Below are 17,464 nucleotides of genomic sequence, written 5' to 3' on the forward strand. Positions count from 1 at the left end.
ATATTAGGAAAATGTTTTTCACTGAAAGAGTGGTCAGGCATTGGAACAGGCTGCCCAGGGAGGTGGTGGAGTCACCATCCCTGGAGGTGTTCAAGGAACATGTAGACATGGCGCTTGAGGATATGGTCTAGTGGGTATGGTAGTGTTGGGTCGATGGTTGGATTGGATGATCTTATAGGTCTTTTGCAACCTTAGTGATTCTGTGATTCAACTTCTGTAACCAGACCCAGGGTGGCAGCATAAAGTGAAGGACTTTTCTAAAAATCCCATGGTTGGTTTTTTTTGCCTGGCAACAAGGCTGTTTCATTCATGTTGATTCTGAATTTATAAATTGTAATTGTCATCAATTACACCTTTCTTGTCAGCCAAACCAATGGCTTGCCTGTCAGCACAAATGCCAAATTGTGCAGCAGATTCGTGTTGAAGTGAAACTTTTATCTCTCGGGTCCTCTAATATTTAAAACACTGTGTTGTACAGGCACATATTTGGCCTCCCATTGCAAGGAACGGCACTTCATTACTCACAGGTATCCCCCCGCTGTCCATCACATGAAAGTAGCATCAGGGTGCTGGAGGCAATTGCTTTATATCGTCATTTATTCATAAGAGGGAGGTTACTGGATAGCTAAAATAGTGGCCCTGGGAAGTGTTAGGTAAATTAAAGCCTTAAAATTCTGAGTAGCTAACCCACTCAAGTCATATTTTGTGATACTGATGGTACCTAAATGAATCTGAATGAGACAGTGAAAGTTCAAAGGTTCAGAGTCCAACACAAAATTGGTTTTCGCTAGTGCCTTTTATTTTGGTTTATGGTTTTAAGAATTTTGCAGACAGATGAAAAGCAAGTATACAAACAAAGATTTGACTGAGAACACAATGTAAAGGTTGTCTGCTGCTTCCCAGGTCTGTCTGAGTGATTTGTTCTTGTTCCTTGCTCTTTCTGCCTCACTCTTCAAATTCAAAGTGTTTGACATTAGGTATTAGCTGAAAGTCATTATCTCCTGCTAATAATACTATATGATAACCATAGTAAAATGTATTTAGTGATCTTAGTCTACTGCTTCTGAGAAAAATGGCTATATTACACAGTAGAAGACAGACAATTTAATTCTGAAAACAGTGGTGTGGTGTTCTAGCAAAATCAAATCTGTGAGGGAGAGACTAAAAAGGCAGCAGGGGCTGGACAGCTTTGTGCTCAGCATTGCTCAAACCTAACTAAAAAGGCGGTTTTGCAAATGCAAACCTTAAACTTCAGGCTCTTGAAAGGCAGAAGATGCATAAAAGGTTTAAGTTCTACCCTATGTCCACTTGTTGGGTACATTAGCAGAGCCAGGAAGGCAGGAATTTCAACCTCACTGACACCCTGTCTTCCTACTGTATGTGCATGTCAGCTCTTGAACACAGTGGCACCTCGGCCTCCCTCTAAGACCTCTACTGAAAAAGAACTTAAGAAGAGAAGGCTCAGAATTGGAACATTTTCTGGTTGAAATCAATGTCTCATCATCTCTCCTGATAAACTGGTTGAGTTCCACCTCTGAGGTAGCTGATAGTACTCTCTGCCCCATCCTCATCTGATCAAAAAGACAGAAAATCTCGTTCTCCTGCAACTAACTGTATCATGCAGTCACCTTCATAGACTCTTATCAAACTCTTTAAAGCCTATTTAGGTTTTTTACTTCCACTGGTCACTTTTGGAGTCTGTTTCAGAACATCACTACTCCAACAGTTACAAACCTTCTTATTTCCAGCATAAATTTACTTGTGGCTGGTTTTGGCCCACCCGAGTACTCCTCAGCATGGAGAGTGCCCCTGTCTCCTTAGCATTTTACTCCGTTGGTTCATCAACAGAGAGCAGTCATCTCTTCTCTCGGCCTCTCATTCAAATTCAGAAGTTCGAAAAGGGATGCTGTATTCAGAGATCATCGAGATTTAAAAGCCCACTTAGTTACCTCCTTACTTCTTTAGTTACCATGTTTTTATCCTTAGTCAGACCACCTCCTCCTTTTCTTTCTGGTTTACTCCCTGGTATCACTTTACATGAGGAAGTGGAACTGTGAAATGTGCAACACGCACTCAACAAGGAAGTCTAATATGTTAACAATAAATTATCTAAATTAATGCCCCTCCTAAGACTGTGTACACTTGCTTGTTTTCTATCTTCTAAAAAGCTGTTTCATTCCCAGCCCAGCTGTACATCTCCTTCAGGTATGCAGCTCGTTCCACTTACTGCTGCACTGGCCGATGGGCACGGCTCCACTTCACTGGGAAGCAAATGGGTTTATGCTGAATTAGGATCAACTGGGTGGTTTACTGCCCCTTGCAGAGTATAACTTTATGAGGCCTTCAAGAAATAGTTATGATATTTTTTTCCCTGTGCTGCTACTTTTATCACCAGACAGGTTTATTGCACCTATAGCAGAAAATCCATGGAAGATGCAGGAAATTAGTTTAACTGGGCTTTAGAGCCTCTGAAACCAAACTGAGGAGAAGATTGCATTTGCAGTGTTTTGATTTGTTAGCATTTCTTTTTTTATCATCCAGACTTGCAGCATCATGACCTGTGGGACAGTGAGTTTATAAACAGCTTCGTGTATATCCTTACCCCCACGTGCAGATGTTGTAGCACGTTGAACACTTCCCAGGTCCACGGAAGCTAGAAGTACAGCACATTTACACAACTCTGGTGATATAATCATAATTCAAGATGTTAATTGTTCAAGGTGTTATTGCATTAAAATGCGATGATTTACGACTTTCAGTTTGAGATAGATGACTGATCCCTGGAAGTGTTCAAGGCCAGGCTGGATGAGGCTTTGAGCAACCTGGTCTAGTGGAAGGTGTCCCTGCCCATGGCAGGGGGGTTGGAACTAGATGGTCTTTGAGGTCCCTTCCAGCCCAAAACTTTCTCTGATTCCATGGTTCTGTGATGACTAGATTGTAGTGCATTATTCTTAAAATTATGTGCCTCTCCCAAATAAAAGCTCTCTTTTTAGTTATTCTGTAATCAGTAATTGATTCCAAATATTGCAATGGATGGGGAAACATGTCTGGCCTCTTTGGTGGCTGAATATTGGCCACTGCTGTAGCATTTAAGTATACAACTGCGTATTCTCAATCCTTTTTTAAAAAATTCTCACTGTATTGATATATTTTACACGGTTTTGATGTTCAAAACTTTCCTAGCTACCTGTTTTTATTTCACCTTCTTCTTAAACCGAATTAAATTATCTCCTACAAAGGCTTAGAGTCCTAAAACTTAAATAATAATAATAATGATAATAATAATCATTATCATTATGTTATCCTGCACCGTTACATTCGACTTCACCTCTTGCCTTTCAAACTCATCTTTTGGTTTGAGCTTTGCCTTGATTTCTTGGTTTCTGTGAACTTTGATGTTCCCAGGTGTACCAAACCAGCCTGTGTAAGGCTCTTTCCCACCCCACACGGGCTGGAGGAGCCCACAGCCGTGCCCCGCCTGTGTGGGGAACGAGCCTGCGCAGCAGAGCTGGGGGCTGCTTTGCTGGTGGGGTTTCACCCATGCTTTCTGCATGTAGACATGATGGTAAGCAGCTTTGGAATCATGCAGGAGGATGCAATATGAATGTGAGAGAGGCTGTGTAGAAGGATGTCTGGGCATAGCGTGGAGGAAATTCAACGTTCTGAGTAACAGGACTGTCCTTGCCCTGTCAGAGGCTGTGCTAGCCCTTCTTTGTCACGGATACGCTGACACCGGTGGTGCTGGGAAGTTCAGGGACAGTTCTGTGGGTGTAAGGGGTTGGTACTTTTGTGTAACTTCAGTTATTTTTTGCTTAGGAGGTGTTATTTTTCACATTTCAGTCTCAGCCTTTGCTGGTTTTTTATGTGAATTTTTAAAGTTCATACTTTTCATTTGCAAGCCGTATGTTGTGCTTTAGTCATTCTAAGCAAATTGGGTTCTCACTTAATAATCTAAGCATTTTATTTTATGTTTTTCACCAGCTAGAGCATGCATACTGATTGTGTTCTGCACCAGCAGATCGAGTCATAGTATATTATATCATTAGCTAGCAAGCCAAGCACAATCAATTATATTCTGCCTTGGAAAACTCACTCATTATTTCATCCAGGATGTAGCTATAAAAATTCAGAATTTCTGGATATAGTAGCAGTTTCCAAATGAAGAAAATGCATATATTTCACAGTAAATCAAGGAAGTAATATCTCTTGATTTAGAATCGTGGAGAGCGTCTGTGACACAGGACTTGGCTACACAGATAAACATGATGCCCAAAACCATTGAGCACTAGAAATCTGCAATGATGCTAGTTGAAACCTCACTTACTGGTGCTTCTAAAAATGACTTTTCAATGCTAATTCCCTACAGTGTAAGGGAGCAGGAATAAAACCTTCCAAAAAAAAAAAAAAAAGTCAAGAGTTTCGTTACTATAAGGTTAAAGACCATGCTTTATTGTGTCTCCATGTGCTTCAGACAGTCCTGGGTTTCGTTCGGGAAGGATAGATAGGATGTCTGTGGTTTGGGAGCAGGAGGTAGAATTGGTTTCGTTTGGGGAAGGATTGTTTGGTTATTAGTTTGATTTTTACTTGGCAGCCATCCATAATCACCTGAAAGACTTTTCCCAACCCTCTGACCAAGCTGAGAAACTACTTCACATTATGTTCTCACTTTTTGTTCAATATATCTGCAAGCATAAGCTGAAGTCAGGGAGATCCTTTTCTCTGCTTGCACTTGTTAGTGGACTGACACCTACGTATTTTAAACTCTGACAGTGGTGTTGTCAGTGGGGCACCATCATTTCTGGTAGAGCAGGCAGTGCGGTCTAAACAACTAGTTTCTACACTATTACTTCCTCAGTCATATCCTTCAGGATATTTTCCTGATCAAATCAAATATGCAGGCTGCTTGACCCATAAACTCTCTGTTTGAATGGAATTTCATCTCACTGGGTATTTATCCTGGTGGAGGTTACTGAGCCTTTGATAATAATGAGGATAAATCATCTTACTAGTTAATTCTTTATGCCGTTGGGAATGTGCAGAAACCTATGTGCATGTTTCCCTTTCTTTTCCAGACTACTAGATGTCTTATAGCAGGACTCCTTCCTAACAGCTCTGTTCCCATGAAGCTGTGTTGTCTGCTTACATTTCATCTAAGTGGCATCTTAAAAGCGTCTTTTTCACATTTCTTTAACTCAATTAATTTATTTATTGGCATTTCCTCCTCCAAATTATAATCAATTAGAAAATAGTTAGGCTTCCATATTTGAAGAGCTGCCCTGAGTTGGAAAGGTGTTACGTGTGTCTTCGGTCACACTTGAATGTATATCCCTGTGATAGAAAGGACCACATCCGCTCACCCTTTGTCTGAGGGTGCAGGATGCTGTAGAGTAAAAACAGCTGTGAAGTAGAATGGCAAAAGAAGAGTAGAGGCTGGAAAATTAAATGAATCCCACCAAGATATTACACAGTCTGACAGTAGATTTTTAACAACACAGCACAGATATGGCAGCTTTCTGAAAATACTGCATTGTTAAAAGGATGTCTCTGCCTTTCATGGTGTTATCTTGCAGTAGATTCATTAGCTGCAAAGCATGAGTAGTGAAACATGGATACTCACTGTTTTGGAGCCATCAAAAAGAGTGTAAAAGAAGTGGCATTCGTGTTTCAGAAGTTATGATGAAAGCTTCAGTTTCAGTCATATATTTTCAGACTCTAGCTCATCATAACTGTCTAGTTTTGCAGGTTGTTTCCAGGGCTTTTAGCTTGGGATTTTTTTTTTTTTTTTTTAGTCCCATGTTAAAAGACTGCTCACAACAGAAATGGTTAGGAGTTTTCAGCTAAAATATATTTCTTGTTGGAAATGCCTAATTATCAAAGCAGAAATGCTAATGAAAACATCCTGTTTTCAGTATGGTCCCAAGGAAACACAGGCTGGTGTTTCTCAGACCCTGTTATTTGCCCACTCATCTAAGAGGTTGCAGCAGCACACATTGTCCAGCGTTTTCAGACAGGTATTCTAGGTCTGCAGATCTCAGGCATGAGAAAACACAGGTTATGCAGCTCTAGTGACAGGACAAGGGGTAACGGGTTTAAATTGAAAGTGGGGAGGTTTAGATTAGATATCAGGAAGAAATTCTTCACGGAGAGGGTGGTGAGGCACTGGAACAGGTTGCCCAGAGAAGCTGTGGATGCCCCATCCCTGGAAGTGTCCAAGGCCAGGCTGGATGAGGCTTTGAGCAACCTGGTCTAGTGGAAGGTGTCCCTGCCCATGGCAGGGGGGTTGGAACTGGATGATCTTTAACGTTCCTTCCAACCCAAACCATTCTAGGATTCTAGGATTCTATGGATTCCGGAAGCTGCGGAAGAAATCTCAGTTCTGCATTAGACCAGCCGAGAACCCCAAGAAGGAGCTTTTAAGGCTTCCAGGCATCTGCCATGGAGTTAATCCTGGCAGCTGCAGTCAGCATTTGCTGGAGTTTCCAGCAAGCATACTTTGTTTTAGAAACAACAGCTTTAGATTTTTCGTAAGAGAAGTAAATGCAGGATTTCTGTTCTTGAAGGAGCTTCAGTTTGTATTTTGCATCTCAGTGAAGGTATTTTTTTCTTTAATTATAGATCATTGGTTTGGACTCCTAGCCAGGAACTAGTCCATAATTACAGCAAGAGAACAGCCAGGAGTTGATCTACCTATCTATGCACGGGGTTTTATTCTCTTAGCTGTGTAGTTTCTTAATATTCTTACTGAATGCCTGGTTAGCAGGGTTTACTGACGACAGCACTGTGCTGTGCTTTGCTGCTCCGTACCTGGTTGTCAGCTCACAGTATGGGGTTTGGTTTGTTGTATCAATGATTACATGGCCATAATACTTCTTTTGTTTCTCTATTTCTTCCCCCTTTTCATTGTGTGTAACTTTTTGAATCAAATTTTTGTGTGTCTCAATATCACATCTTCCCGCATAGCTTAAGTGTTAAAATATTGAAAGATTTGTTTGCGATTACAAAAGGGCTTTTCAATTTGACACATTTATACTCTTTTTAAATACCTGCCGCAGGTAGGTACACAGGTAAATTTTTGTTTGTATGGAAGGTGTTTGAGGCCAGTTGAAACTCCTGTAATCACTAAACAGAACCGATTTCAGGCTGAAGTAAAAAGTGGTTTACGCTGAAAATCCAACCAGTCAGAGGAAAAAGCACCACTACGTGACTGAGGGCTGCCTTTGCTTATATTGGATAGTGATTTGCCTAATGGATATTGACTACTCAAAAGAATACATAGAATGAAACAGGAATGTAAACGTTAAGTGTAGTAAACAAATTTGTACAATCAGCCTGTTCACAGATCGTCCCCAGAGAAAGAGAGAGTGTGCCTGCCTGTGCAATCTACTGAAATTGATGATCAGATTTGCTTGCGATGAACCCTTAAGTGCTCTGAACTACAAGGCACTGGGAAAGTGGTTTCCTAACTGTATACTGAGAAGTTTTATTTTTCAAACAAAATCATGAAAAACAGTTTTAAGTCCTAGCATAGAACCTATTGGTTTCCTTTTGGTTTTAAGTTTCCAGCACTGACATTTCCCTATATGGATGAAGTTATGCTGCGGGTTGGTATTGTTTTCAGTTATTACTAAGTGGTCTTGAACAAAGAATTGCCTTTGGAGAATGAATTGAACATGGATAAATGGACAGGAATATACTTTGACTACGTGAAGGAGGCAATCCACATCACTGTCATGGGACCTGAATTTCAACACCTTGCAGAATGCTGAGTCCATCACCCCCAGGTCTTCACTGCTTTCTTAGGAGGGATGGGTGAGGGAACTGCTGAGAAGTGATTAGGGAATTGGGGTGTTTGTAACTCAGGGTGCTGTTGCATTATGTATGTATCTTGAAGTCATGCTGCCCACAGTCAGAAGAGGCAATCCCACTCTTCTCTTCTGTCCCTCCTCTACTCCGAGGCTCAACAGTGCTCCAGACACATAGCAGCCAAAGGGAGGCCACAGCATTGTACTGGTGGAACATGCAACCGTATCCTTACGCTTCGCATAAATCCTCCACCCATCTATCATTTCAACTAGGAGTTAGTAGTTGGATATTATTAATTTAAAGGAATGCAAAAAGCCAAGTGTCAGAACAGTGAGCTTGGGGCACTTGGAGCGAAATGTCATCTCAAATTACCTTGTTTGAATTAATTTTGTGTTTCGGTATAAGAAAAAAAAATTTCAGGGATCTCTTAAATAAACCGCAGAGTACATTATGAAGTTTCATTCTTACACTCTGAAGGAAATAAATAGTGTTTTGGAAAAAAGTAGTGAGGAGTCATGTAGAAGGTCAAGGTGAAGTGCTTATCCTTTCCACCCAGTATAAAAGTGCAGACATATTAGCAGAAATCTTCGTGTCGTTGGAAGTAATTAACTATTGAATGATAAATCTTCAGCAAAACCATATGGGTTTTAAAGGTGCTGGAAAGCATGGGATGAAAAAGGAAATCTGGGGGAGTGGAGCAATACAAATATATAACAACAGAGGACAAGAAAATGGTTTGAGTAACTGCATAAAACAAAAAATATTGTAACAAATACTGACTTTTACTTTACTACAAGAAAAAATGCGCAGACAGAAAAACATAACAAAGGCATCCTATTAGAAGAGCTAGATCTTACCAATAACATACCTTTTCTAATGGATAGATCAATGAATGTGAAAACAAAGACCAAGAGGCTTAGGTTCATAATTATTTGGGGGGAAAAAATTGAGAACCTGAGCATTTCCCAAGTCAAGCCTACTTTTGAACACAAGGGAGTAAAATGAATGCCTTGAGTTATATGCCTCAGAAATAATTTGCCAAACAGAGGAGACAGCCAAAAAAAAAATATTTATGTCTGATAATTTAAGAGGTTTTTGTAGACAAAAGACAAATGGTAGATCTGATCTGTAAGGCTTTTGTGTCGTGCAGTGTAGAAAATTATCAGTTAGGCTTAAGGAACAGGTTTACACTGCAAAGACTGGAAGCTAGGTAAGAAACTGGCTAATGAGGGTAAAGGACAAGGCTGAGAGAGAACCAGCTTGCCAGCAGAAGCTCACTGGTGGAGGCCCTAAAGAGTTGGTCTGAAGACTGGTCCTGTGTAGCGGCTGTAGTAATAGCTTTGGCATCCTCACTAGGAAGCAGGACAAAAATATCGGGCAACGACACTGAGGAATACTGTGAAGCACAAAGTGAGAGGCAATGTGTGTGGGAACAGATGGGAGGAATTTGAGCGCGGTTGTCACAAAGCTGTCCAAAATGGGTGGGCCTAGGTATTTCTAGTATCAATGGAGAAGTGCTAATGGCACAGGACAGCACAACTCAGGACAGCGCTTTGCTGGCAGTAGCTACAGAGGTTTTTGGTCAGTCCAAGAGAGCCAAACAGAGCTTTTTCTCTTACCTTCTCCAAAGCCTTGACAGAGTAAGTGTGTGCCCGCTAACAGAGTACCGAATGTGCAAATCCAAAAAAATGTTTGCTGTATGTAGCATTGCTTTGACTGGGAGGGCCTATGATACTTCAGCATACAGAAATTAATCTCTATATTGGCTGGGAAGAAATTAGAATTATTTGAGCTGAAGACATAAGAACACGGGTGGAAATGGAGAATGCATAAATTTGAAATAGAAATTAGAGGGTTTTTTTGGCTACTGTAGCAGGGAGATTACAAAACAGACTTGAGATAGATTAGAGGGGAGTGGACAAAAACCCTGACAATGCTTGCAGGAGGACAGGACGTATTTACCAGATGGAATTAGTGATCTGACTGTACACAGTAATGGAGAGTAGGATTTGATGACTTACGACATGCTCTCCTTTCGGATTCCCTCATGCTCCGGTCTTGTGAGTTGGCTCAGTTGAAAGCTCTTTGAGCTCCTGAAGTTTGGCCTCATGTTGCCTGCAGCAAACACATCAGACCACAGAGAACCCCAATGCAAAACAGCCGTATCTCACTCCCTCCAGACAGCTTACATAGCCACTTGTGGGAAGGGTAACTGCAGCTGCATACTCCTTGTTTCTCGGGGTAGGAGTGCTCCCATTGTTACGGCTGAGTGAAAAGGCGGCTGTTCTGGGAGAGCATTACTGCAGGAACATACCGTTACACTCAGCAGAAAAATATGAACACAGGATCCAAGATGAATCAATTATTGTAACCTTGGTTTTGAACACACTGATCACAATTAGCCTCATATACAGTAACAGAGAATCAAGCACAGCAGACAGCTGCTGCTGTATTTAGTACTTGCACACAAACCCAGAAGGACACGTGGCAACTGAGAGCTGGTAGAGCAAACCAGCAAAGAATGTTGAAAGGTAAAAATGGGAAGGGGAAATAGTTCTTATTTTTATAAATATTTCTGCTGTGCTCCTCCTTTTTGTATTAGGAACATTTCATTTGCAAAGATAACGGCTTTACCACTGCCTTGCCAAGCAATTGATATAAAATAACCAGAAATTAAGCCCCCTTATCCGACAGTAAGGATGCTCACAGGAAATTAGAGCAGTGTAATGTAAGTGTTTTAACTTCACATAAAAATCTCTTTCCCATGTAGATAAGATGAGATTAAAACAGATTGCAGGACTCATTCTACCTTGCACTTTTTAATTAGGCAGACTGCTGGTACCGCAGGGGCACTGAACACAGGCTCATTTTTCCTCCACATCTGATGGCGGAGGCAACAAAGGGAAACAGAGAGAAAGCAGCAATCCCATCTCTCCCGGCACCTGGGAAAGGAAGATTAGCCATTTCACACTAACATTTTCCTCTAACAGACACATATTTAGAAAGGACAGCCTATTATGAAGTTTATCTAATGATACCATTTGAGAAGCATGAAATCATGCAGATTTGGGCAAAACCAGTATTTGCCTTACAGTTGCCTACATCAGCCTCAGAAAGACTTTTCTCCAAATGCTACCAGTTTTCTCTGTAACTTTGTTTTATTCCACCAATGAATTCCAGGGAAACTATGAAGTTTCCCAAATTTTAACAGAATTGGTAGTGACAGTTTTCTGGGAACCCCCTCCTCATTTTTCTCCCATATAGATAACCTCAGCATCTCAGAGCTCACAACTTTCCCGCTCACCACTGTTTTACCAGTTAAACTGTGCCCATCAGCAAATACTATGCAAGGACTGAAAAAGAGGTTGCTGCTGTATGAGAGAAGGCATGGACCACTATGTTTTACCTGCACTGAAACATGCAAGCACTAGAACAGTATTTTTGAGAATCAACTGGAAAATACAGAAGTTGTGTCATATGATTACTTCACATCACAATTTCTATGCAACATTTTTGATTCAGTATAAGCCATAGTTGCGGGCAGCCTTTCTTCTGAGTTAGAGCACACTGAGGGTGCAAGCAGGCAGCAGGAGTTGAGGAGTATGGCCTTTCTCTCATGTGTGAAATGACAGAGGCAAAAATTCCTTTGGCTTTGTTTTCACCAAACGGCAATGAGGCTGATGTCAGGTTTTCGCTGTCGTTGAAGCAAGCCTGATGCTTCTTGCTTTGTGTTCTGGCTGCCATGAGCGACAGTCATGTGTTGAGACATGCCCTGCAGCTCAAGCCTCCTTCATCCAGTGAAAAACTTCTTATGTGACTGCCAATGGACAGGAAAGAAAAGAACAAAGATGTGGAAGAACTAGCTACGAATTTAACTTTGTATCCCAGCTGAGTTCAGAGGGCAAGATAGGACCTTAAGTCATCACTTAAGACTATATCCTCACAGCGTGCCTTGGAACTAGCTGGAGGTCATGAGGATGTGAAGGTAATGCAATCCTGCTGGTAGTGGACACTTGTTGCCCAGCAGCTATCAGTGTCACTGAAGCTGTCCAGCACCCCTCGGTACCCTGCTCAGCAGGGCAGCCAACACTCCTGCTCAGGCATTCAAGCTTCTGCAGTTGGAGAGCTAAGAAGACATGCTAAACCTTATCTCGGTGGTTTGGGTCCCTTTAGGGATCTCTAGATTAAAGATCTGAGAGATCAGGCAGGACATACAAAGGTTCAGGTAGATTACTTTCATCTGTTTGAACGCAGTCTGGAAAGCTCACAGCAGCCTGTTAGGTGTTTGGTGCCATTTGGCTTTTACAAAATACTGTGTCTCACTGTTGATGGCCACCCCAGTTTCTGTTGATGACAAAGGTGTATCACCCGCCTACAGCTTATTTCTGCAGTCCGTTTGGAAAAATGTCTGCATATCCCTAGGAAATATTCTGCCCGTAACTCTCAGCTGGGAGCGGTGGTCAGCCAAAGGTCAGGTCTTTGTCTCTCACCCCTGAAGGTAGACAGCAGTAATTGAAGCTGAACCAGCAAATCGTTCTCCTGATAAAAAGCAGGGAAGGCCCTGAATCCCAAAAGGAGAATTCTCTTCTCCCCAGCAGGAGGAAGCAGAGACATTTTCCTTGCAGTCTGGGACAAAAATAGTCATCAACCATTTGGGTGAATCACAGACCCAGCCTGAGACAAATTTGGCCAGATCCTCGTGTGTCTGAGCTGAAGGAGTCGCCAGAGAGCACTACGAGATATGACTAGGATGCTGGCTCCCATCTCCCATTCCTACTAGTAAAGTAACATGACTGTAACATCCGACTGCGCAAGTGAAAGCGCTGTGTGAGTTCGTAGCTCTCGGAGCCCTCGGCCTTCCCCGTACTGCTGCCGGCTGAGGAGTGTGTTCATCCTACAGCACAACTTGCTCACAGACAACTTCATTTGCTGTATTGGAGGCGAAAATAGAGAACAGTGTGAAAAGAAGCTCGGTCTCTCGGTCAATTCCTCAAACCGAGTGGAAATGTCTGTTTGCTATATAAAAGATAATGAGAGAAATCTGGTTTTAAGTCCCTTAGCTCAGCCTGCTCAGGTACCCATGTGTGAAATTACCCAGAGGGAAAAGACCTAGGTCAGTGCAGGAGCCCTTCTTGGCCTTAGCTTTGATTGACTCTGCAGTGTGTGCTACCAACTGAATTAGTTCAGAAAACAGAGAGGTTCGTCAGACTGCACAGACCTACTGATTGGAATGAGACTTTGGTGGAAAACTGCCTGCCTGAAGAGCATGGAGGGTGTCACCAGAAATACGGGACTAAATGAATTCCACCTGGTACGTAGCTTTTTGTCCCTCTTCATCAGTGCGAGTCTGAGGAGATCGGTTCTCTCGAGGGTTTAAGATTTGAATTAATAGACCTGATTTCTTCATTCATTTTTGTCAAAATGTGGATAATTTCTAGAGGAGGTAGGGGAAAAGGTAATTATTCCATTTCATACTTTATCACTGAATATATGAAACATGACAATTCTAAATTTTCCGTTAGTCATATAAGAAAAAAATCCTTTTAAAGACTTAAAAAGGGCAGTTAGCTTGCCATAGGCTAGGAGCTGGGCTTCATATTACCTGCCAGGAGATTCAGTCTGTGGCTGCTGTTGTGTGAAATACAAATGGAGTTGGAGTGCTGCAGCTCCAGGACTCTGCTCCTGCAGACTATTTCCACTTCAATAGACCGAGTAAGAGAGAATTTGCATTTTCATAACCATTGTAATAATGCTCATGATTATTATCATGATAGCTGAGTGAAAAAACAGAATTAGCAAATCGTTGCATTTCTTTGTCTGTGTGGGCTTTTCTGCAGGCTCACTTCCGTCTGGTTTTGTCACTTTGGATATTGTCTTGCCCCAGTGTCAGTGGTAAGGTGGATGTGGACATCTGTGACACTCAGAAATACTTGTCTGCAACAGCCAGGTTGTCAGTCAGGGCAGCATTCCCTGGCTGTGGGTACAGCGATTCTTCTGTGCCCTTTCTTTCTGCCTTCCCTTCTCAATTCATGGGCTGTGTACTGAAGAACGACTCGCTCCCTCCAGACCCAGCCATGAATTTACTGCCTTCTGAACAGTTTCTCCTTTTTTTTCTTCTACCGTCACTGTCTCATCACTAGCCAAGATGATGAAATCAGGTGCACTATTTGCTCCCCTACAAGAAGTTTCTTTTGCACCTGTCTTTTTAAAGCACAAGAACCTCAAGTGGAAATAGTGGGAGCATATTAGCTATAATGGTTGAAGGTTATATGAAAGACAGGTTTTGCATGGAGATATAATAAGAAGTAAAGGCTTGATAGCTCATTCTGGATTTTTAATGTTCTTAAGTTTCAGATGCCTTTATGTTCTTCTTCTTTATTTTGGAAATCTTGTGATGCTTGCCTTACTCCCAAAACACCTAATTTTTATTTTCCCAGAAAAAAACACTGTATATAAACTAAATTTCACATGGGTTTTGTAGGTTTCATCCACAATTGTAGGTAGCACTGCTGTAAGGTGTTTTATGGAGGTGTCCCTGCCCATGGCAGGGGGGTTGGAACTAGATGATCTTTAAGGTCCCTTCCAACCCAAACCATTCTATGATTTTTTTTAAAAGTCCACTGCAGATATGTTTGGGTTCTCTTCTAGTGTAAAAGACGTTGTGCATGGATAACAGCAAGTCAGACTGATCCCACCGTATGTTTTCTGTGGGCAGCTGGGCCTTCCTGCTGCAGTGCTTTTCTGGTGGGGTTCTGCAGGAGTACGTGTTGGCGCAGGCAGCAAGATGAGATGCCGTTGGCTCTTCTGCTAAGCCTGGCTGGGCAAATGCATTCAAGTACAGAGTGGGTCCCTCAGGAACATCTCTCCGATAAATACCAGGAACGTCCACTCACCCAGAATCAATGTGGGCTTTGATAGGCTGAGCAAGCTGTGTTGTACCTGTTAGCTTGTTGCATTTGTCTAGGATTTGTTTGTATGTCTATCTCAAAATTGACAGGCACCTAAGCTGTTTTCACCACAGGTACTAAATAATGTCTAGAGAAGACATGTTTTTTACGTTTTTCTACTTTTTTTAATGTCTGTAAATATCACTGTGTGTTCCATATTGAGTACTTTCAGCTGGGGAAGCATTTGTAGACACCCAGATGTTAGATCGGAGCAGCCGTGGTAAGATGTGGGGCTGATTTAACTATTTGATTTGCCTACTCAGTAGGTTTTGGCAGATGCCTTTCACGTCAGTGATGAAACCTGAAATGTTATTGCAACTAAGACACTTAGGTTTCTCTCTGCCAAGGATGTCTCTGCCTTCTCCTCAGAGGATGATATCCTTATTTCCCATTTTTATTCTGTAAGCCCATCTTTATTCAGTAACCAAGTGCTACTGTGTCTTTTAAATGGGTAAGAAACTGAGGGTGATCTTACCGAGTTCTGGTTCACAAAAGAAATTCAGAGTCTGAAAATCAGTCCCAGGACTCAAGAGAGATTTAATCACAGAGTCACCTGGCCTCCCAAACTGCATGGTAAGCAGGCTTGTATGTATCTGTATGTGTAGATACAAAATCTATAGCAAAATTTTTTTTGATGACATAGAAACATGAGTTATTTTTTTGGTTGCTTACTCTAGGGTACATGACACCCGTTGGCTAATTTGAGCTAAACAATTTCTGACTGTGTTAGTCTCTGAAAAGCTTACAGTTATCCTGTTTAGCATGGAGATAAGTGGGATTTGGAGAGACGTACAAATCTGGATATTTTAGAAATACTTTTTCTCAGAGGAAATGTGTCTCCATAGGCAATGCGAGGTAAGTCAGAAAGATGAAGCACAGTATCATTCTCAAGTAGCTTTTTTAGCCAAACACTTCCTGAGAGCCTGCAGTTTGGTACAGCAGTTGTGTGGAGGGTAGCAATGAAAAATCATCTTCTCTCACTTCATTTCTGCTGGTTCTGAATGTGTCTCTTTTGCTGTCTATTAATAGTGAATCTCAGCAGATGAGGTTTGCAGGTCAAGATTTTAAAAAAATCAAAAACCTGCATGTAGTCATAGCAGTAGAATGTGCCTGGAAATCCTGTCTTCAATGGAACACGAAGATTTCAGCTAGAGTCTGAGGAACACAGGATAGTGAACAACAGATTTTGTGTTTGATGAACGAAATCTGCATCCTCCCATGGCCCTGCAGGATTCACTGCTGTTTTAACAGGAGGAAAATACCTGTTGGTTTCAAGGGGCTTTGGTCAGTCTGACACAGTCTTAACAAAACACAGTATATATCCCTTTATTAGCCTTACTAACAACCCTTCTAGGTCAGTGCTGCAGAGAGCCTGAAGCTTAACTTGTTTCTAAGGAAGGTAAGGATGGAATTGTTACAGTGCCGTCAGCACTAGCTGTGCACAGATACCAAAGACAAGTGATTCACAGGCCTGTGTTTAGATTTCCCCCAGCTTCATCCAATCCCTTTCTCCCAGGCTGGAGAGTTGCCACTGATGGACACACTGTCATGGAGAGAATTTTATCGGGTGAAAGAGCCCACTGGCAGGAAGCCCCTGAGAGACAAATGAGAGGTATGGCCAGGAGGAGGGGGATGTGGTAGGGCTGGAGCCACAAACTAAAGCGAAAATGAATTGGTTTTGGCTGGGCAGCTCCTAGAGCAAAAAAAAGGACACATTTAGCTGCTGGAAGCCCCACAGATTCTGCACAGCAGGACACAAGGCAATCACAAATCTGGCTGGCACTCTGGTTATACAGTGGAGCAAGCCAGCTGGCTGTCCAGGGTGAGAAATTCAGGCATGCGGTGGGAAGGAGGGACAGTGGGATACTGGGAAACTAGTTCCCAGTTTGAGATACTACATGCATTTGGCACCTGAGTTTTGCTTTAGGTTAGTCAAGTCCGCTGCTGCCAAGTGGTACCCAAGTTCACATGCAGAGGAGATGGGGGGTAAAGTGCTGAGAGCAAAATTGAACTGAGAATCGGGGAAAAGTATCAATTGGAAAATGCTTTGAAATGATTGACTTGGCTTTGATTGCCACATGGGGGAGATCTGAGCCTAAACAGTTCTTTCAGAGCTGTGTCACACAGGAGGAATCCTTCAGCAGACACTGGCTGACGGTCCACACTGTCTTTGTGGCTGGTGGGACAGCTGGATGATTACATCAAATCATACTGCATGGTGACACATCAGGACCTGATGACATTCCCGGGAAAAAGCGGTTAACAGCTGATGTTCTTGTGAGACCCCACCTCGAGTGCTGCGTCCAGCTGTGGAGCCCCCAACATCAGAAGGATAGAGACTGGTTGGAGCGAGTCCAGAGGAGGCCACCAAGATGCTCAGAGGGCTGGAGCACCTCTGCTATGGGGACAGGCTGAGAGAGTTGGGCTTGTTCAGCCTGGAGAAGAGAAGGCTCCGGGGAGACCTTATTGCAGCCTTCTAGTACCTGAAGGGGCTACAAGGAAGCTCGGGGGGACTTTTTACAAGGGCCTGTAGTGACAGGACAAGGGGTAACGGGTTTAAATTGAAAGCGGGGAGGTTTAGATTGGATATCAAGAAGAAATTCTCCATGGAGAGGGTGGTGAGGCACTGGAGCAGGTTGCCCAGAGAAGCTGTGGATGCCCCATCCCTGGAAGTGTTCAAGGCCAGGCTGGACGAGGCCCTTAGCAACCTCGTC

At 42.5% G+C, this 17,464-nt stretch overlaps 1 protein-coding gene across 1 annotated transcript in view; it reads left to right on the forward strand.

The window, feature by feature from the left end:
* The window catches only part of SLC35F1 (solute carrier family 35, member F1), a gene marked incomplete at its 5' end in the record, with an annotated part of 35,177 nt that overhangs the window by 15,768 nt on the left and 1,945 nt on the right, over window positions 1-17,464 (forward strand). The gene's annotated exons all lie outside the window — the stretch shown is intronic.

Source organism: Eurypyga helias, unplaced genomic scaffold, assembly GCF_000690775.1.
Source record: "Eurypyga helias isolate BGI_N326 unplaced genomic scaffold, ASM69077v1 scaffold8296, whole genome shotgun sequence".
Lineage (NCBI taxonomy): Eukaryota > Metazoa > Chordata > Aves > Eurypygiformes > Eurypygidae > Eurypyga > Eurypyga helias.